The sequence below is a fragment of the Physeter macrocephalus genome, chromosome 5 (assembly GCF_002837175.3).
Source record: "Physeter macrocephalus isolate SW-GA chromosome 5, ASM283717v5, whole genome shotgun sequence".
In the NCBI taxonomy this organism is placed as follows: domain Eukaryota; kingdom Metazoa; phylum Chordata; class Mammalia; order Artiodactyla; family Physeteridae; genus Physeter; species Physeter macrocephalus.
This window is the reverse complement of record NC_041218.1, coordinates 101,691,190-101,710,997: the sequence shown is the minus strand read 5'-3', so window position 1 is coordinate 101,710,997 and position 19,808 is coordinate 101,691,190.

Sequence of the window (19,808 nt, the reverse complement as noted above, 5' to 3'; positions counted from 1 at the left end):
CCGAAAAGAAAGAAATAAAAAAAAATTTTTTTTTTAAAAAAAGGACATAACATTGAACTTCCCCATCAGGAAGCACAGAGTGACCCTTATTTGTTACCTTGGAGGCATAAAACTGAGAATAGTCAGGTATGATAGCTAATGAAAAAGAAGTGGCAAAGATTTTCTTCATTTAATTATTGATTGAAACCTTATCAGAACACAATTTTTCTATTTTATGGAAATTTTGTGTAATAAAAAATTTACCACTGGTAATGACTCAACAAATACTAGTGGGAAAAACACTAAATTCTTTTTACTTGTCACAGCATTGTGTGTTTGACTCATTCTTAAGGAAACAAACAAGACTCGATTTGGAAAAAAGAGAGGATTAAAAAAAACCCAGTGAGTGTGATAATTTGCATTCATTTATTTCATGCAGCTGTGCATTGTTTCCATAAGCATTTACTCTCCCACGTGTAATCGTTAGGTGGTTTTGAACACTGATTTTTATCATAATTTTTTTGAGCACTGGTATTTTCATGAAAGTATTAAAGATATTAAAAATGAAGATTCCAGTTTTGAAACGCTTCGTGACAAATTTTTCTGTTGATATCGTTCCAAATTTTATTAACCTCATTTTCCCCCATTCAGGCCCAAAATACATATACTGAAAAGAAACATCTAGTTTCAATATGTTCTGAAATGAATCATAAAAATTAGGAAGCACGAGAGGCCACATTGTGCTCTGGATAGAATCTGGGGACTGGAGTCAGGCAGACGTTCTTCTTTTTTGACAATCATGGCCATGTTTTATGCATTTTCTCTTATGCACCAGGCAATTCTGAAGGGCAGACGTTATATTTCAAGTTTAAGCGAGGAAACCAAAGATCCAACAGGTTAGGTTATTTGCATCAGTTCACCAGCTGAAAGGTAATGAAAGCAAGGTTGGAACACAGTTTGCCAAATCTAAAGTTGGTACGTCAAGTTTCAAACCCAGTTTCTGGCTTAGATACCACTATGCATGGGACTTAGGGGCTTCCAGAAGGAAGAAAACGCCTTCACAATGAGCTCAACGCTGCAGAAAATCACACTGGTCTTTAAGGGAGGGTATGATTGTGAGCTCAAGACTATCAAATGACTTTACCTCCTGGGTCAGCCGTACGACGCTCAGATCTGAGTTCTATGAAGTGCAGGGTGGGTGCAACATGAGGAAACATGTATAAGAACTATTGAACTAAAAAACTTGCAATGCATTTGAAGCAAGCAGCTCACTTATATAACACCTTTAAATGCAGATGGTGTTTCAGAGAGGGCAGGGGTCCCTTTGTCACCACCCACCACTGTGTTCACCCCCAGGCAATGGATCATGGTTGGTTGAAACTAATTCTGACCAGCGATGGCAATCCTGTTCCTCTTGGCCAGATTCTTGATTTTACAACTTTCCTGACAGGCACTAGTGATGTCCCACAATATTTCCAGTTATCTCATTCCAGCACCGGGTTCAGCTGCAAGTTTATCTCACCGCAAATGTGTGTGTCGTGTGCAATTTGCTTCAGCCAATGATGTGTGAGCAGAAGTGATGCATGCCAGTGCTGGGTGGAAGCTTCTAGTGGCTGAAGTGAGAGTCTCATGTCTTCTTTCCTTTTTCTGTGGCAGCTGATATGGTTCCAGGCGGTAGAGGACTCTATATCTTGGGTCCCTGAGGGATAAGGCTATAGAGTAGAGGTCCTGCTGAACTCAGAGGGACATATAACAGGAAGAAGAGATGGACCTTTGTGGTTCTAAGCCACTAAAGCCCTAGGACTGTGTGCTATCATAGCATTTCTTTGTCTATCGTAATTGATACCAGGACATAATTGGCTGGTGTCCCCCCCTTCTTTCTTCTTTCTGACTGAAGTGATCATGATGCCTGGAGGTGTTGAAGCCATCCTGACGAGTGTTAGGAGAAGAAACCAAGATGACAAGGGTTGTAGATGATAAGAAGAGCCTGGGTCTTTGTTAACATCACTGAACAGATGACCAGTTCCACCACTTTCCCGCCTCTTTAGAAAAAATACTCCCCCCCATTTAAGTTCTTGTAACTGGCATTTTCTATTACTGCAATGAAAAGCAATGCCATCCAACAACTGCATTGATGGAGTGGCTGGTGGACCTAGGGCAGCATCCCAAGGAAGCAGTACAAAGTGGGGCTGTGGTGTCCCGGGGGCCATGGTTGCAAGACCTGAGGGTGCCCGGCCAGATGCAGGCAGCTTTGTGAGAGGCTGTGAGGTGGCATGTGTACAGTTACTATGTTTGGTGTGAGTGGTCCATTTGTGGATGACTCCATAGATTAGAGACATGAGGGGAAACTCTAATTTCATCAGCGTATTAAATATCCTCTATCATTTTTTTGACCACTTGATGAAAGTAATAGTTTAGGTTGGTAATGTAGGCTAACATCTCTGAAAACAACTGTGTTTCTGTCCAGTTTCTACACAGGTGGACTTTAAGCCTATTGATAACATAATGCTTGGAGCATAAGGTTCATGGCTTCTGTATCTGTGTTATTATTTTCACCAAAACAAGATGCTATTCTTCATACTCTTAAATAATTTTGCCTTAGATTTCTGCTTATCTCATAATGATTACCATGTTTACTATCACCTTTATTTTGTTCTTCTGTATCTTGGCTATATTTTATGTTTACGTTTTCATGTCACTTCATTTTTGTCCTATTTGCCTTAACTTTATATATATAAATATGTAAAACAGTGGGATTTGTTTTAATCCAATTGTGATTTTTTACTCTTTTATACATAGAATTTAAAGCAATTGTTTGACATATGGTCGACACTGATCACATTTTTTGGAAAAAACTCTCTCACAAAGAACAACTAAACAAAGTACATTAAATATAATTTAGAAAATCTTATAAAAAAGGTAATGAGGACATGTAGAATTCTGCTTTTGGACAAAGCAAAGTAATAGAATTGGGTTTGCTTCTCGCCTAAAATAAAACAAGCTGACAAAATATATAAAACAATGTTTTTCAAGACACTGAATATCAGGCAATAGAGGAGAGTGCTCCCTGAGAGGCCGGAATGAAATAAGATGAGCCCTGTGATGGCCCCAGCTGATTGCCTGGGAGAGTTTACAGGGTGAAGTGTAGGAAGGGGATCCAGGCAAAGCCTCATGGATTGCGGGGTGGAGGAGACAAAGCTGAGAATCCAGGGAGACAAGGTAGCTCAAATCTGTAGAGGGAGAAAATAGCACCTGAGAGAACTCTGGAGGGCTGCAGAGGGTGTTCACCTGAATAAACAGTTGTGAAGAAACTACCCAGGGCCAAGGAAAGAAGCATCTGGGAGGGTTAGAAGTACCAGAGCCCAGTTCTCATACTTGGCTGAGAAGAACACCTGTCCCATAGCTAACAGGACCATGAAAAGATGACCAACATCACTAATCTTTAGAGAAATGCAAATCAAAACCACAATGAGATATCATCTCGCACCAGTCGGAACAGCTATTATTAAAAAGACAACAAATAACTAGTGCTGGTGAGGATGTGGAGAAATTGAAAGCAAAAAGTCGGGAGAGCAGAGAAGTATATTATTGGAGGGTTTATATACCGTACATGAAGTGGTATAGTATCACTTGAAGGTAGCTGGCAGTAACTTAAAGATGTATACTATAAACCTTAGAGAAACCACTAAAATAACAAAAGAAAGACCTATAATGAATAATACAATCAAGGAGAAAAAATAAGATCTTAAAGGCATTCAACTGATCCAAAAAAGGCAGAAAAAGAGGGGAGATGGATGAGAAATGACAATAAGAAGACAGTAGACTTCAACCTAGCTTTACAAATATCATCTTAAATGTAAATGGTCTAAACATCAATAGAACATAGAAATTTTTGGATTAGATTTAAAAAAGCGAGACTCAACCATATGTTGTATAGAAGAAACACAAATGAAATATAAAGATACACAAAAGCTAAAGTAACACTAATCAAGAGAAAACTGGAATGGCTAAGTAGATTTCAGAGCAAAGAATATTTCTAGAAATAAAAGAGTTGTTTTTTAATAATGAATCAACTCATTGAGAGGACATAACAATTTTAAATGTATACACCTAATACAGATGCTTCAAAACACTTTAGGCAAAAATTATTTAAAGAGAAATAGATATATAAATATTTATAAAAGAATATTTTAATACCCCCTCTCGTTAATTCATAGAGTAAATAGAAAATAAGGGTAGGGAGAATTTATGAACATTATCAATCAACTTAAAGTAGTTGACATTTATAGAACAGTTCATCCTAAAACAGCATAATACACATTCTTTTTAAGGGTACAAGGAATGATTTCAAAGATAGATCACATTCTGGGCTATGGTATAAGTTTGGATAAATTTGAAAGGATTCTTATCATTCTCAAAGTATATTTCATGACCAAAATGTAATTAATTTAGAAATGTAAAAAGAAAAGATTTCTGGAAAATCTCCAAGTATTTGAAACTAAAAACATATTTCTAAATAATTTGTGGGTAAAAGAAGAAATTAAAGTGGAAAGCAGAATGTATTTTTACCTGAATAAAAATGAAAAATCAATATATCAAAGTTTGTGGAATGCTGTTAAAACAGTACTCAACAGAGGTCTTCCCTGGTGGTGCAGTGGTTAAGAATCCACCTGCCAATGGAGGGGACACGGGTTTGAGCCCTGGTCCGGGAAGATTCCACATGTCGTGGAGCAACTAAGTCTGTGCACCACAACTACTGAGCCTGCGCTCTAGAGCCCACGAGCCACAGCTACTGAAGCCCACATGCCTAGTGCCCATGCTCTGCAACAAGAGAAGCCACCGCAATGAGAAGCCTGTGCACCTCAGCGAAGAGTAGCCTCCGCTCACCACAAACAGAGAAAGCCTGTGCGCAGCAATGAAGACCCAACACAGCCAAAAATGAATAAATAAATAAAATAATAATAAAAAAACCCAGTACTCAATAGAAAATTGATAACACTAAATGCTTCTATTAGCAAGGAAGAAAGTTCTCAAATCCATGGCCTCAACTCCCATCTTAGGAAACTGGAAAAAGAAGAACAAATGGCATTAAAAGTAAATAGAAAAAAAAAAGAAAAAAGAAGAATCAAGATAGATATCAATAAAATAGAAACCAGAAAAACAATAGAGACAATCAATGCAACAAAATCTTGCTCTTATTAGAAGTTTAATACATTTATAAACATGTAGCCACACTAATGAGGAAAATAATGAAGATGCAAAAATGTAAATATCAGTAGTTAGAGCAGCAACGTCACACAGAATCTACATATATTAAAAGTATAATAAAAGAATATTATAAACGGTTTCATATCAGTATATTCAACAACTTAGATGAAATGAGGAAATTTCTTGAAAGACACAAACTACAAAAGCTTACTGAAGGAGAAAAAAATAATCCAAATATCCACATGTCTAAAGACATTAAATTATAGCTACAAATCTTCCTATAAAAAACCCCACAAGTTCATATGGCTTTATTAGTGGGTTCTGCCAAAAATTTAAGGAAGGGAAAAATAACTTTGCATAGACTCTTCCAGAAAATTGAAGAGAAAGGACTACTCCTCAACTCATTCTATGAGGCTAGCATTACCTTGATGTGGAAACCAGACAAAAACATTACAAGAAAAGAAACTACAGACCAATATCTCATAAGTATAAATGCAAATATTTAAATAAAATTTTTAGAAAATTAAATGCAACAATATATAATGTATAAACTAAGTGGGATTTATCTCAGGAATGGAAGATTGGATTAATTTTGGAAAATCAATGTAATTCACCATATTATTATACTAAAAATGAGAAACCATATGGTCATCTCAATAGTCACAGAAAGGGCATTTTATGAAACCCAACATCTGTTCCTGATAGTAGTTCTCATCAACGTAGGAACAGAAGGAATCTTCCTCAACCTGATGATAAAGGGCATCTACAACCTACTGCTGATATTGTAGAATGTAGGTTGGAGATCATAAGATCAAGAACAAGGTAAAATACCCCTTCTTCCCACCTCAACATTGTATTGAAAGTTGTAGCCCATGCAATGGGCAAGAAAAATAACTAAAAGGCATTAATACAGGAAAGAAAGAAAAGTGTTTTTGATTCAAAGATGATAAGTTCATTAAATGTGGAAAATTCAATGGAATGTACCAAAAAGCTACAAGAACTGATATAGCTTTTTAGGTAATGTTACAAATCCAAAAATTATGGAAAGTTTAATTTTTCTCTAGGGCAGATGCATCATTTAGAAAGTTGATGAGCTTTAACCATAAGAAAGCCTCGGTTAAAAAATACACAGTATTATACTGCCTGCATTCTCTCATAAAATCACAATTAAATGAGAATTTAACTCAAAATATTAGTGAAAAATACAGATATACTTACACATTTACAATATTTCAATAAAAATATAAACAGTTCTAAAAATTTATGGATTAAAAAATAAATCACATTAGAAATTTAAAAAATACCAACAACAGAATAATAAAGTCACTGCATATCAGATTTTTCAGGAAAAGCAAAAGTGGCATTTCAAAGTAATTTATAGCCATAAATCCTTATATCAGAAAAGTATAAAACCTAAAAAATAACAAGCAAATTTATCAATTTTAGAAAAAAAAGGAAAAAAAAACATGAAATTTTGAAGGAACAGAATAAGAATAAAGGAGTAACATCATTAAAATATAAACTAAGATTATAATAGAGAAAATAAAAACACCGGAAGTTAATTATTTGGAAAAAAATCTGTAGGTTAGAAAACCTATGACAAGGTTGATGAGAAGGAAGGGAAGAGGAATGAAAAGGAGCCCAGAACTACATATAAAGTAGTGATTTTAAAGGTAAGGTAGGGACTTCCCTTGTGGCGCAGTGGTTAAGAATCTGCCTGCCAATTCAGGGGACATGGGTTCAATCCCTGGTCCAGGAAGATCCCACATGCTGTGGAGCAACTAAGCCCATGAGCCACAACCACTGATCCTACATGCCACAACTACTGAAGTTTGTGCGCCTACAGTCCGTGCTCTGCAACAAGAGAAGCCATCACAATGAGAAGCCACACACTACAACGAAGAGTAGCCCCGGCTTGCCACAACTAGAAAAAGCCCGTGTGCAGCAATGGAGACCCAAAACAGCCAAAAATAAATTAAAAAAAAAAAAAAGGTAAGTAAGAAAAAATTAACAACAAATATCAGCCAACAGTGTTGAAAACTTAAAGACAATGAAGAAAACCCTGAAATAATATACATTAACAGAATTGATTCAAAAAGTATTAAAAACTTGAATATTCCTCTAACAATTTAATAATGAAGTAATAGTCTTCTCACAAATCAGGCCCAGAGGGCCTACACATCTTTCGAGGAATAGATCAATATTAGACAGAATTTTGCAGATAACTGGAAAAGATGGAGCATCCCCCAGCTTAACCCTATGAAACTCGTGAACTGTAGTATCAACACCAGACAAAAATATTAGGAGAAATTGTCACACAGGATCATTTTCCTCTGAAGATTGACAACTTTATGTGCATGTGCACGTGTATACCTATATATGCATATGGGCATATTTATACCAATGTATGAGAAAAGATAATACACATAGTCAAATTGTTTCATCCAATATGCACTGGTATTCACTGAACAGTTTCATTCATAAATGTAGTTTGATCTACTTGCTGATTTAAGAATATAGATAATGTGATCATCTCAATATATGCAGAGAAAGATTTTTATATGACTTAACATGAGTTAATGACCAAATGTAGGCATTTTATCAAAATAAAATCTTAGTAAGTTACAAATATAAGGAAATTTCCTTAATCAGAGAGAGGATCTAAAAAAGTACAGCACACATAATCCTGGATGGAGAAAGTTTGAAAGATTCCCTTTATATTTCAGAATGAGACAAGGATGCCCGCTATCACGACTTTTTCAACATTGTGTTGACACTTCTAGCCGGTGCAATCATAGAAGCAAAATACTTTAGAGCTTGGGAAGGAGGAACTAAGAATGTCACAATTTGCATATGATATATATTTGTATAGAAAATGCCCAGTTATCAAATTACCCCAAATTATCAAAAAAATAGTCGTGTTTAGAAAATTGGCTACCTATGGGATACATATAAATGTCAGTTGTGGGCTTCCCTGGTGGCGCAGTGGTTGACAGTCCGCCTGCCGATGCAGGGGACACAGGTTCGTGCCCCAGTCCGGGAAGATCCCACATGCCGTGGAGAGGCTGGACCCGTGATCCATGGCCTCTGAGCCTGTGCGTCCGGAGCCTGTGTTCCACAACAGGAGAGGCCACAACAGTGAGAGGCCCGCGTATCGGAAAAAAAAAAAAAAAAAAAAAAGTCAGTTGCATTTTTATTTGTAGCAAACAATTAGAAATGATGAAGAGAAGTAATCATTTATAATAGTTTCATAAAATAGTAAATACTCAGGAAGGAATCTAACAAAAGATGCACAAGATAGTTCCTGATAAATTAAACTCTTCCCAAATTTACTTATAGGTTAACAACCTGTTAGTATCAGAGTTCTTCATTAAAATTAAGATGCTTCTAAAATATATATGGAAGAGTAAAGGGCCAAAAAACCAAAGATCAATTGTGAAGGATCCTGAACTTCCATAAATCAAGACTTATCCTGTATTTTCTAGTAATTCGGATAGTTTGGTAAAAGTGTATGAATAGTCAAATTGATGATGGAAAAGATAGCCCCCAAATAAATGACAGAGGTGGGAAATACTAGTGGAGAAAAGGATGAGTTTGAGAAATAAACCTGGAAAATATGTTATTCACATAAAAATTAAAATTAGACCTCTACCTCATATCTTATTGTGTGGAATAAGGACTCAATGTTGAAACTAAAACTATGGACTTTTGCTTCTGGAAGGATGGAGTAGACACCATTTTCTCTATTCCTTCTATCAAGTCAGGTTAAAAATCCTGGGCATTATATGTGAAACAAACATTAGGGGCCACTGTGAGATCCAAGGAGCAGAACAGTACGTAGTAAATTCCATGGATTCCTGTTTTGCCTCTCATATGTCCCAGGATAGGTACTAGAGAAGCCAGAAGCCCAGAAATGCTAAACAGGTAGAGATAAATGCCTCAAGAAAAGCCTGTTCCTTTTAGCCAAAGGACCAGCAAAGAAGCTGCATAGCAACACAGAGACTTCTAGACAATGACTTTTGACTGCAGCCAAACACCATAGAAAAAAACTGTGGAACCTGCCCTTCCCCAGTGGGGTCTTATGGGGAGCCTAAACTTCTACGCTCTGGAGCTGTAATGGGGCTTCTTAACACCCTGCGGGGCAGAGTCAGAGAAGGCCAAGAGGGGAGCCAGTAATTTCACCCTGTCAATTGGTAATCACACTCCCCTTCATATCAGTAGAGGTCACAGGGGAGCCCAGACTTCCACCCCCACCCAGAAATAATGAAGAACTCCCTACCCATCCCCCACTCCCCCACCCCCATTGTGTCCGATGAGAACTAATGGAGTTCAAGACTTTCATCTTTCCCCAGTGGTAAGGAGGCCAACCACACAGCATTGTTAGCAGAGACCATGTGGGGAGCAGAAACTCCCAACTGTGCCCTCCTCCTGTCAATGAGGCCGAGGTAGAATTTGAACTTCTACCTCCATCTCGCAGAAATAAAGTGGCATTCCTCTCTACTCCTGCTGCAGGTGTTTTAGAGGAAGCCAGCTAAAAAGAAGGTTTCAATAAGATCCAGAATCTCATTCTATAATAGAAAAATGTTCCAAGTATAGAGGAAACATACCTCAACATAACAAAGGCCATATATGACAAACTTATAGCTAACATCATACTCAATGGTGAAAAACTGAAAGCATTTCCTTTAAGATCAGGAACAAGACAAGGATGCCCACTCTCATCACTTTTATTCAAAGTAGTGTTGGAAGTCCTAGTTATGGCAGACAAGAGAGAGAAATATCAGGAATGCAAATTGAAAAGAAAGAAGTAAAACTCACTGATTGCAGATGACATAATACTCTATATGAAAAATGCTAAAGCTGCCACCAAAAACTATTAGAATAAATGAATTCAGCAAAGTTGCAGGATACAAAATTAATATACAGAAATGTCTTATGTTTCTATGCACTTACAATTAACTACCAGAAGGGAAATTAAGAAAATGAAGCCATTGACAATTGCTTCAAAGAGAATAAAATACCTAGGAATAAATTTAACCAAGGAGGTAAAAAACTCGTACTTGAAAAACTGTAAGGCATTGATGAAACAAACTGACTATGTCACCACCAAATGGGAAGATATACCATGCTCATGGATTGTAAGAAATAATATTGTTAAAATGACCATACTACCCAAGTCAGTACGCAGATTCAATGCAATCCTTATTAAAATATCAAAGGCATTTTCACGCAACTAGAACAAATGATTCTAATTTTTTTTATTGAAACACAATAGCCAAAGACATCTTGAGAAATGAGAACAAAGCTGGAGGTATTATGTTCCCTGATTTCAAACTGTACTAAAAGCTACTGTAATCAAAATAGTATGGTAGTGACACAAAAACAGACATAGATCCATGGAACAGAATAGAGAGCCCAGAAACAAATCCACACACATATGGTCAATTAATCTATGACAAAGGGGGCAAGAATATACAATGGGGAAAAGACAGCCTCTTCAATAAATGTCTACTGTACGGCAACATGCAAAAACATCAAATGGACAACTTTCACACACCATATACCTGAAACCATAAAACTCCTGGAAGAAAACATAGGTAGAACACTCTTTGACATTAGCCTTAGCAACATTTTTCTGGATCTGTCTCCTCAGGCAAGGGAACTAAGGCAAAAGTAAACAAGTTGGGACCACATCAAGCTAAAAAGCTTTTTCACAGTAAAGGAAACTGTCAACAAAATGAAAAGGTAGCCTACTGAAAGGGAGAAGATATTTGTAGGCAATATATCAGATAAGGAGTTAATATACAAAATACACAAAGAACTCCTACAGTTCAACATCCAAAAAACTAATAACCCTATTTAAAAATGGGAAGAGGACCTAATTAGATATTTTTACAAGGAAGATATACAGATGGCCAACAGGCATATGGAAAGGTGCTCAGCATCGCTTACCATCAGGGAAATGCAAATCAAAACCACAATGAGATACACTACCTCACACCTGTCAAAATGGCTATTATCAAAAAAAAAAAAAAAGAAACAAATTTTGGTGAGGGTGTGAAGAAAAGGGAACCCTCGTGCACTGTTGGTGGAATTGTACATTGGTGAACTCACTATTGGAAAACAGTATTGAGAGTCCTCAAAAAATTAGAAATAGAGCTGCCATATGATGCAGCAACTTCACTTCTGAGTATTTATCCAAAGAAACCATAAACACTAATTTAAAAAGATATACACACTACAATGTTCATTGTAGCATTGTTCACAATAGCCAAGATTTAGAAGCCACCTAAATGAATGGATAAAGAAGATGTAGTATATATAGTCAATGAAATATTAGCCATAAAATGAATGAAATCTTGCCATTTATGACAACTTGGAAGGATCTAGAGGGTATTTTGTTAACTGAAATAGACAGAGAAAGACAAATATTGTATGATCTAAATTACATGTGGAATTAAAAACAAAACAAAACAAAATGAAAACAGACTCACAGATATAGAGAAGAATGGGTGGTTGCCAGAGGGAAGGGGATGGAGAGGGGAAAATAGTGAAGGGGATTAAGAGGTACACTTATGAAATAGATAACCCATGAAGACATAATAAACAGTATAAGGAATATGGTCAATAACATTGTAATAACTTTGTATGGGGAAAGATGATTACTAGACATATGTGGTAATCATTTCATAATGTATGTAAATGTCAAATCATTATGTAGTGCACCTGACACTGATGTAATATTGTATGTCAACTATATTTCAGATAAAAAAAGAAAATATAGGTAAATATTTTGGTCATTAGTGTAGCAAAAGTCTTCTTAAACAAAACACTTATATGTATGCTATATAATAAATAATTAATACATTTGACTATATTAAGAATGAGAACTTTTATACACCACCAAACAAAAAGTGAAAAGACAAGTTACAAAATGGGATAAGACATTTTCATTAGGTACAGCCAATGAAGGATTAGTATTGAGAATATATTTTAAAAATTCTGAACATGACTAAGGAAAGCCCAAACCACACAATAGAAAAGTAGGAAAAGACGTGAGTAGTCAATACACAGAAGAGTATGTGCCAGTTTCCAGAGAAACGTATGAGGAAATCAACATAACTGGTAACAAAGAAAATACAGATCAAAGCACAGTATGATCCCATTTCACGGGCAAAAGTTGGAACGTGTACGCTTATCAGGATTGGGATAATCTATTATTCATTGTTGTTAGGTTTGTTGATTGTGGGAACATTCTGGAAAACCATTTGGCATTTCTTCCTCGGGCTGGGCATACACATATTCTACCCAAGAGAAAGTCTTGTACACAATACAATGTATGAGAATATTCACAACAGCACTGATAAAAATGGAAAAATGCTGGAAATAATTCAAATGTTGGTCTGTTTGACAATGGATGGATAAATTGGTACATTCACACTGTGGAACATTATATAAGAGGAAGATGAATAAACTATAAGGTATAACAATATGAGTGAATTATAGCAAGTTTAAAGAGCTAAAATATTAAATAGGGAATAATACTCTTTCTATAAAGTTAAAAATTAAAATAGAATATACTTTAGGAGTATATACCACATGGATATGAAAATATATATGTAAATTAAATAAAATACTATAAAAAGGACAAAAAATAATGAACATGGGACTTGGGGTGATGGTTATCCCAATGGAAGGTGGATGGAGGATTAAACAAAGTTCAAAATGATTATTCAGGTTATATTTCAATCATTAATAATTCAAAGTTTTAAAATAAGTGTCATTTAATTCATAGGTAAAAATGAGGTTAGAGCTAGTCAACCTCTGTGAACTCATCAGAGACAAAATGAAAACAAATGCCTGGCCAGAATAAAATTATAACATGAATATATTGTTGGGTGAAGAAAAGTTAAACTAAAATTGCAATAGCATTAGAATAAAGATTGCATTGGAGTTAAATTAAAAAGTTCCTATATCTCTCACACCCTCTCTATCCCTGAGCGATGGATTTGAGATTGCTCGCACAGGCATTGTACAGGATCCTAGGAGCGGTCCAGTAAAACATGCCATTTCAAACCAATAACAGCAACAACACAAACAAAAAGCCAATGATGATGGTTTCTCCCTGCTTATGAAAAGCACTGAAACATAATATTATCCTTCGTGGATTTCTGGGAAGAGGTTACATACATAAAACAAGCACTTGTCAGTAAGCTTGTTATTTTAACCAAACGATCAGCCCAGATGGGAATTTTGTTTTGTTTGAGTGGACATGTGATAGTGTGACTCTGAAATAATGGTGCTGGTGCTGCCATATTGCATCTGGAAGAAATATATGAGCATTATATTATTTCTCTGGAAAGAAATCACTATACAAAAATTATTTCTTAGACTGAAATTTCTTATGTTTGGTAATAGTCCAGGAGAGAAAATTTTAATTCCAATGGTGAATACTACTCAAATGGGAGTTATTAATTAGAAGGCAGGTTGTCATCAAAATTTAAATATGTTATTTATAAGGATAGCAGGTGAATGAAACTGTCGTTTAAAACTTAACTGAAATGTGTCTCTCCAATTCTGTTCCAGGTTGATTCTCTCATGCTTATTTCAGCCCAGTGGGAGTTCACAGAAAGGCTCTGCTGTTTGACATTTCTTTTGGTTTCAAAAATTGGCTAAAAGTCAGTCAGATCTATGTATTCATACAGGTGAATGCCAGGGTCCAGGCAACCCAGTTTAGACTAAGTTATGGCTCCCCCTCAAGATTTGTGACTATAGCCAGGCTCAAGTTGGATATATCTAAGTTCAGTCTGATTGAATATAGAGGGAACAGAAAGGGGGAGGAAAGGTGTCGAGCCTAGATATTCTATTAGGGTTTGAGAAATGGGGATTTGATTCTCTAGTGAAGTGCTTCTCAAAACTTTCCACCAAAACATATACAAGCAGAATTGAAGAGTACATTTGTACACTATGTATAAATGTGCAGTCCAAGCACAAATTTACCTTGAGCACTTTGATTTATTTTGAAATTCACCTTTTGCACTCTATAATGTGTATGCCTGATTGAGGGTAAAAATATTGTTATAACAGAACCAACAGTTAAAGTCATTGAAGTCTCCCTCTCCCTCCAAATCATTTAGTAAGATGGACACTCTACATCAAGAAGGAAAACAGGAGGGAGGGTGAGCTTCTGGGTAGAATCATGTTTAAGGAATGCAGGATAAAGATGGTGAGAAGCCGTCAGAGAGATAAGAGGCAAAAAGCTAGAGAACAGATTCCCAGAAGACAAGGGAAAGGGACCAGTCAGGAGTATCAGATAAAACAGAGAAAGTAAGGAAGGCATGGCTGGGATGGGGCAACTGAACTTGACAATGAGGATACCCTTGGGGCTTGTAGAGGCAGCTCTTTTTATTCTTTTTTTTTTTTTTTAAATCCATGAATGACTTTTTTTTTTTTGATTTGTACTCTGCCTGTATTTTACTTATTTATGTTTTCACCTTGTGGGCTTGTAGAGGTATCTCTTTTTATTCTTTTTTTTTTTTTTTAAATCCATGAATGACTTTTTTTTTTTTTGATTTGTACTCTGCCTGTATTTTACTTATTTATGTTTTCATTGGAGTATAATTGCTTTACAATGTTAGTTTCTGCTGTACAATGAAGTAGATCAGCTATCTGTATACATATATCCCCTCCCTCTTGGACCTCCCTCCCCCCGCCCCGGCCTGATCCCCCCCATCCAGGTCACCACAGAGCACAGAGCTGAGCTCCCTGTGCTATACAGCAGGTTCCCACTAGCTATCTATTTTACACATGGTAGTGTATTTATGTCAAACTTAATCTTCCAATTCATCCCATCTTCCCCTTCCCCGCCCTGTGTCCATACGTCTGTTCTCTACATCTGCGTTTCTATTCCTGCCCTTCAAATAGTTTCATTTGTACCATTTTTCTAGATTCCACATACATGGGTTAATATACGATATTTGCTTTTCTCTTTCTGACTTACATCACTCTGTATGACAGACTCTAGGTCCATTCACGTCTCTACAAATGACCCAATTTCATTTTTTATGGTTGAGTAATATTCCATTTTATGTATTTACCACATCTTCCTTATCCATTCATCTCTCAATGGACATTTAGGTTGTTTCCATGTCTTGACTATTGTAAATAGTGCTGCAATGAACATTGGGGTACATGTGTCTTTTTGAATTATGGTTTTCTCAGGGTATATGCCCAGGAGTGGAATTGCTGGGTCGTATGGTAGTTCTATTTTAGTTTTTTAAGGAACCTCCATACTGTTCTCCACAGTGCCTGTATCAGTTTACATTCCCACCAACAGTGTGAGAGGGTTCCCTTTTCTCCACACCCTCTCCAGCATTTATTGTTTCTAGATTTTTTGATGATGGCCATTCTGACAGGTGAGAGGTGGTACCTCATTGTAGTTTTGATTTGCATTTCTCTAATGATTAGTGATGTTGAGCAGCTTTCCATGTGCCTCAGTTATCCTATTATTGATTCCTTCTAGTGTATTGTTCATTTCAGTTATTGTGTTGTTCATCACTGTTAGCTTGTTCTTTAGTTCTTCTAGGTCTTTGTTAACATTTCTTGTATTTTCTCGATCTGTGCCTCCATGCTATTTCTGAGATTTTGGATCATCTTTACTATCATTACCCTGAATCCTTTTTCATCTCGGTTGCCTATTTCCCCTTCATTTATTTGGTCTTGTAGGTTTTTACCTTGTTCCTTTGTCTGTAACATATTTTTTTTGTCACCTCATTTTTTTTGATGGCTGGAGCTGTATTCCTGTCTTACTGGTTGTTTGGCCTGGGGTGTCCAGCACTGGATTTTGCAGGCAGTTGGGTAGAGCCAGTCTTGGTGCCAAGATGAGGACCTCTGTGAGACCTCACTGATGATTATTCCATGAGGTCTGAGGTTGTCTGTTAGTGCAGCCATTTGGACTTGATGTTCCCACCACAGGAGCTCAGGTCCAACCCCTGGCCTGGGAACCAAGATCCTGCGCATCTTGCAGCATGGCAAGAGAGAAAAAAAAAAAAAAAAAGGAGTAGTGCAATAACAAAGAATAAAAAATAAAATAAAATTAGAAAAATAAAAAAATATATTAGGAAAAATAAAATAAAAATATAAGTGAAACAACTACAACAAGGTAAAACAGAACCACAATAGAAAAAAGGGGGAAAAAAAAAGGGGAACAATCCAAAAGGAGCAGAACAATAACAAAGTATAAAGAATAAAATAAAATGAGAAAAATAAAAAATTTATTAGAAAAAATAAAAATATAAATGAAACAACAACAACAAGGTAAAAAAGAACCACAACCTAAAAAAAGAAAAAAGAAAAAACAGAAAAAAAAAAGGCCTTGGCCGTGGGGGGCGGGGCTTAGGCGAGGGGCGGGGCCTATGCTCAGGATCCTCCAGGCCGGGAAAGGCAGTCTGGCGGGAGGGACCTCGGAGTGCTAAGTGTAGAGGTAAGGCCCTGGGTGGGAGTGTGGGGTGCGGGGCTTAGGCTCAGCACAGCTGGAGGGAACCTTGAAGGGCAGAGGATTAGGTCCAGGACCTCAGCAGGCTCCCCAGGGCCCAAGGGGACAAGGGAAATGCTGGCCGCGTTCCCTTCTGATTCTCTGTTCTCCCGAGGGTCTCCCCTGTCCCTGTTGATCCCCTAAGCATCGGTGGGCCCCTCTGGGCTTGGGAATCCCTCCCCTCCCCCAGCTGCCCCTCAGGGCCACCCGTCCCATCCCGCCTCCACTTCTTCTCCCCCCCTCCCTCATCCCCACCTCCTACCTGGTCGCTTGGGAGTTGCTCCCGTCCCCTTAGGTGTCTGTGGTTCCCCCCACCCGTGCCTGGTAGGTGCCCTAGTTGTGCAGAGAATTGAACTCCGTGTTCTCCTAGTCTGCCGTCTTGACTCTGCCTCCAGCTCCCCCCACCCCCAGACAGCTGTTTCTGAAAAATGATTTGGGAGAGAGAAACTCCCACATGGGCGTTGTGGAAAAGGTGGAGCTGGTTGACCAGAGGAGAGGGACAGGAGGAGAGAGCCCTCCAAGACAGAGTGTTCAGCAAATTGGCTGCATGTAAGATAAACACAAGTCGTTTGCATTTTTATATTTGTAGTAAACAATTAGAAAAGGTGAAAAGTCATTATTTACAATAGTTTCATAAAATATCAAATAGGTAGGAAAAAGATCTAGCAAAAGATGTGCAAGACGTTTACCAATATGTTAATCTCTTCTCAAATTTATATATAGATTAGAAGTTTGTCAGTATTAGTGTTCTTTATTTAAATTGATGATTCTAAAATTTGTACCAAAAATTTATACATGAAGAATACTAAGAGGCTGAGGACAAGGGATACAAGACACCCTTCTCTGATTGTTTCTATTTCCTGTATAAAGGAGAGGACAGTGTCACCTGCTGAGAAGGAGGAGAAAGGACTACTTTTCATAATCTCATCTCTCCTCCTTCAACTGCTGCCCACCCACCATCACCTGCTTTTGTGTCTGGCCTTGGTCCCTGCTCCCCAGACCAGGTTCTGGTTCCTCATTTACCCCTATGAATCTAGTCTTGCCTTGTTGTGACAATGGTCTCCCCTAGGACTCAGGTCCCATGCCGGACCTCAGGGGTGAACTCTGCTGCTCGCAGAAGCACCTTGGGATTCTTATTTGTTTCTTCCAAGGTGAGCAACGCTTCTCCCATGCTTTTCTGTTGTCATCCATGTGTTTCTTCTCTCTGTCTTACTCTAGTTCTGGAGTCAGCGATTTGTTTACCTGCAGTAGGTCAACACCTGTCTTTCCCCACCTGCTCTAACCACCCACCTCCCCTCTGCTGTTTGTCAGTGACACCTTGAGACCTCTAAGTCCTCAGGTAGTTTCTCCTCTGGACATAGCCACCACGAGACAGTGGGCCAGCTGGAGGAGGGTGTCGTCATCAGAGCCTGTTCCCCGAGAAGTGGGCTGAGAGGCTCTGTAGACAAAACACTTCCAGGCCAGAGGGCCCAGCATCCTACAGGCTCAGAAGTCTCAGGTGGCCTGGAAATCATCATCTGAGGTGGCCAAGTGAAGCTTTTGAAGAAGTCCCATGTGTGGGGAAAAAGCTTCCTCTGGCGTGCAGTGCTGAGCGTGGCTCTATGCTGACCGCTGGTGTCACGGGGCCATGTTTCCTTTTTTGCTTTAGTTGACAATTTGCTTAATGTTAGATAATAGTAGTTTGTAGACTAAGTAATATTAGCGTAGATAATCTATTCATACGGTTCAAAAATAAAACCTGTAAGATGTCTTCATTTCCCATTTTCCACTTTGCAGCCCTGCTCAACAGCACTCACTGCCCCTTCCCATACTCTGACCGTGCTCACATCCCTGTAACATGTTTGTCTCATTTTTCTGTCTTCTCTTGGGTAGGTGTGTTGGGGCGTGGTAGGTATCCACCCCAATGCCTGATATAAAACTTGTCCCAGATTGTGCTTAAGAAACCTTTGCCGAGTGAATGAATGAATGAAATTCAGAACTCAGTACTGAGAACTCCTGGCCAGTATTAATAAGCTTCTGACTTATAAACATTCCCCTTTTCAGTGTCTTGTTCAAAGCTAGGGTTTTAAAAACATCTCTATTCTTAATACCTCTGTCTTCCCTTTAAAATCTTGCAGAGAGGAAGGTGGGAAGACAGGGAATGGATATTTTATTTTCTCCACGAGAGGGAGCAGACTACGCTTGGGCAGGTCATGCCAGGGCCTTTCATTCACCTCATAATTGTCGCCAGGCAATTATGGCCTGCAGCGAGTTTCACTCAATGCCTGATGTCAGTGATTCCCTTCCAGGAGCCCAGCATCCTGCTTAGTTCTAGGACAGAGATGGGTATTGGCAGTCTCCCCTCAAGACTTCCCCAACTCTCTTTACAAAGCAGTGCCATCTTCCCCATAAAGGGCAGTAGAAACTGTGTAATCTGGGGGTGCAAGAGAGGGAAGAGTCAGAGCAGCAAGGTTTCAGATGGGGTTTTGATAGACAAGAAGAGGAGAAATGCCCCCTGCCCAAGGTGCAGAGGTGAAAGGGAGTGAGGTGTTTGAGGGGTAATTTCCTGAAGTAGGAGGAGTAGGATTAGACAGGCCTTGACTGTACATTTAAGAACCTCGGGCTTAACTTGAAAGACATAGGATTCACTGAATAAGTACAATTAGGGGGAGGTTTGATCCATTCTGGGTTTTAGAAAGACTACTTGAGCAGGCGTGGCCAGGACACAAAGCAGTGTGAAGAGAGTGGAGACGTTTCAACTTCCCCAGAAGGAGTGTGTGTGCGTGTGCAAGGGTGGGTGGTGCCAGCCAGCCAGTCTCAGCTAACCAGCTGCTGTTTCTAGTTGGTACCTGTCTCTCCAGGTGAAGTTGCTGCTAGTCAAAAGTTTAGGGCCGAATGTTACCCTTGAACACGTGTCGCCATTGGACATGGGGCCAACTGCTCCAGCTTTGTCTCTGCTTCTTTTATCTCCATCTCCACTTCCACTGAGAGTCAACTTTATCTGAAGAAGCAAGAAGATACGTTTAAAGGGAATAGCATAGCGCCAGTGCACTGGTACACTGGAAGGTGGTCTAACCATGTGCAAAGTCCCTTGTACACCTGAGTAAGT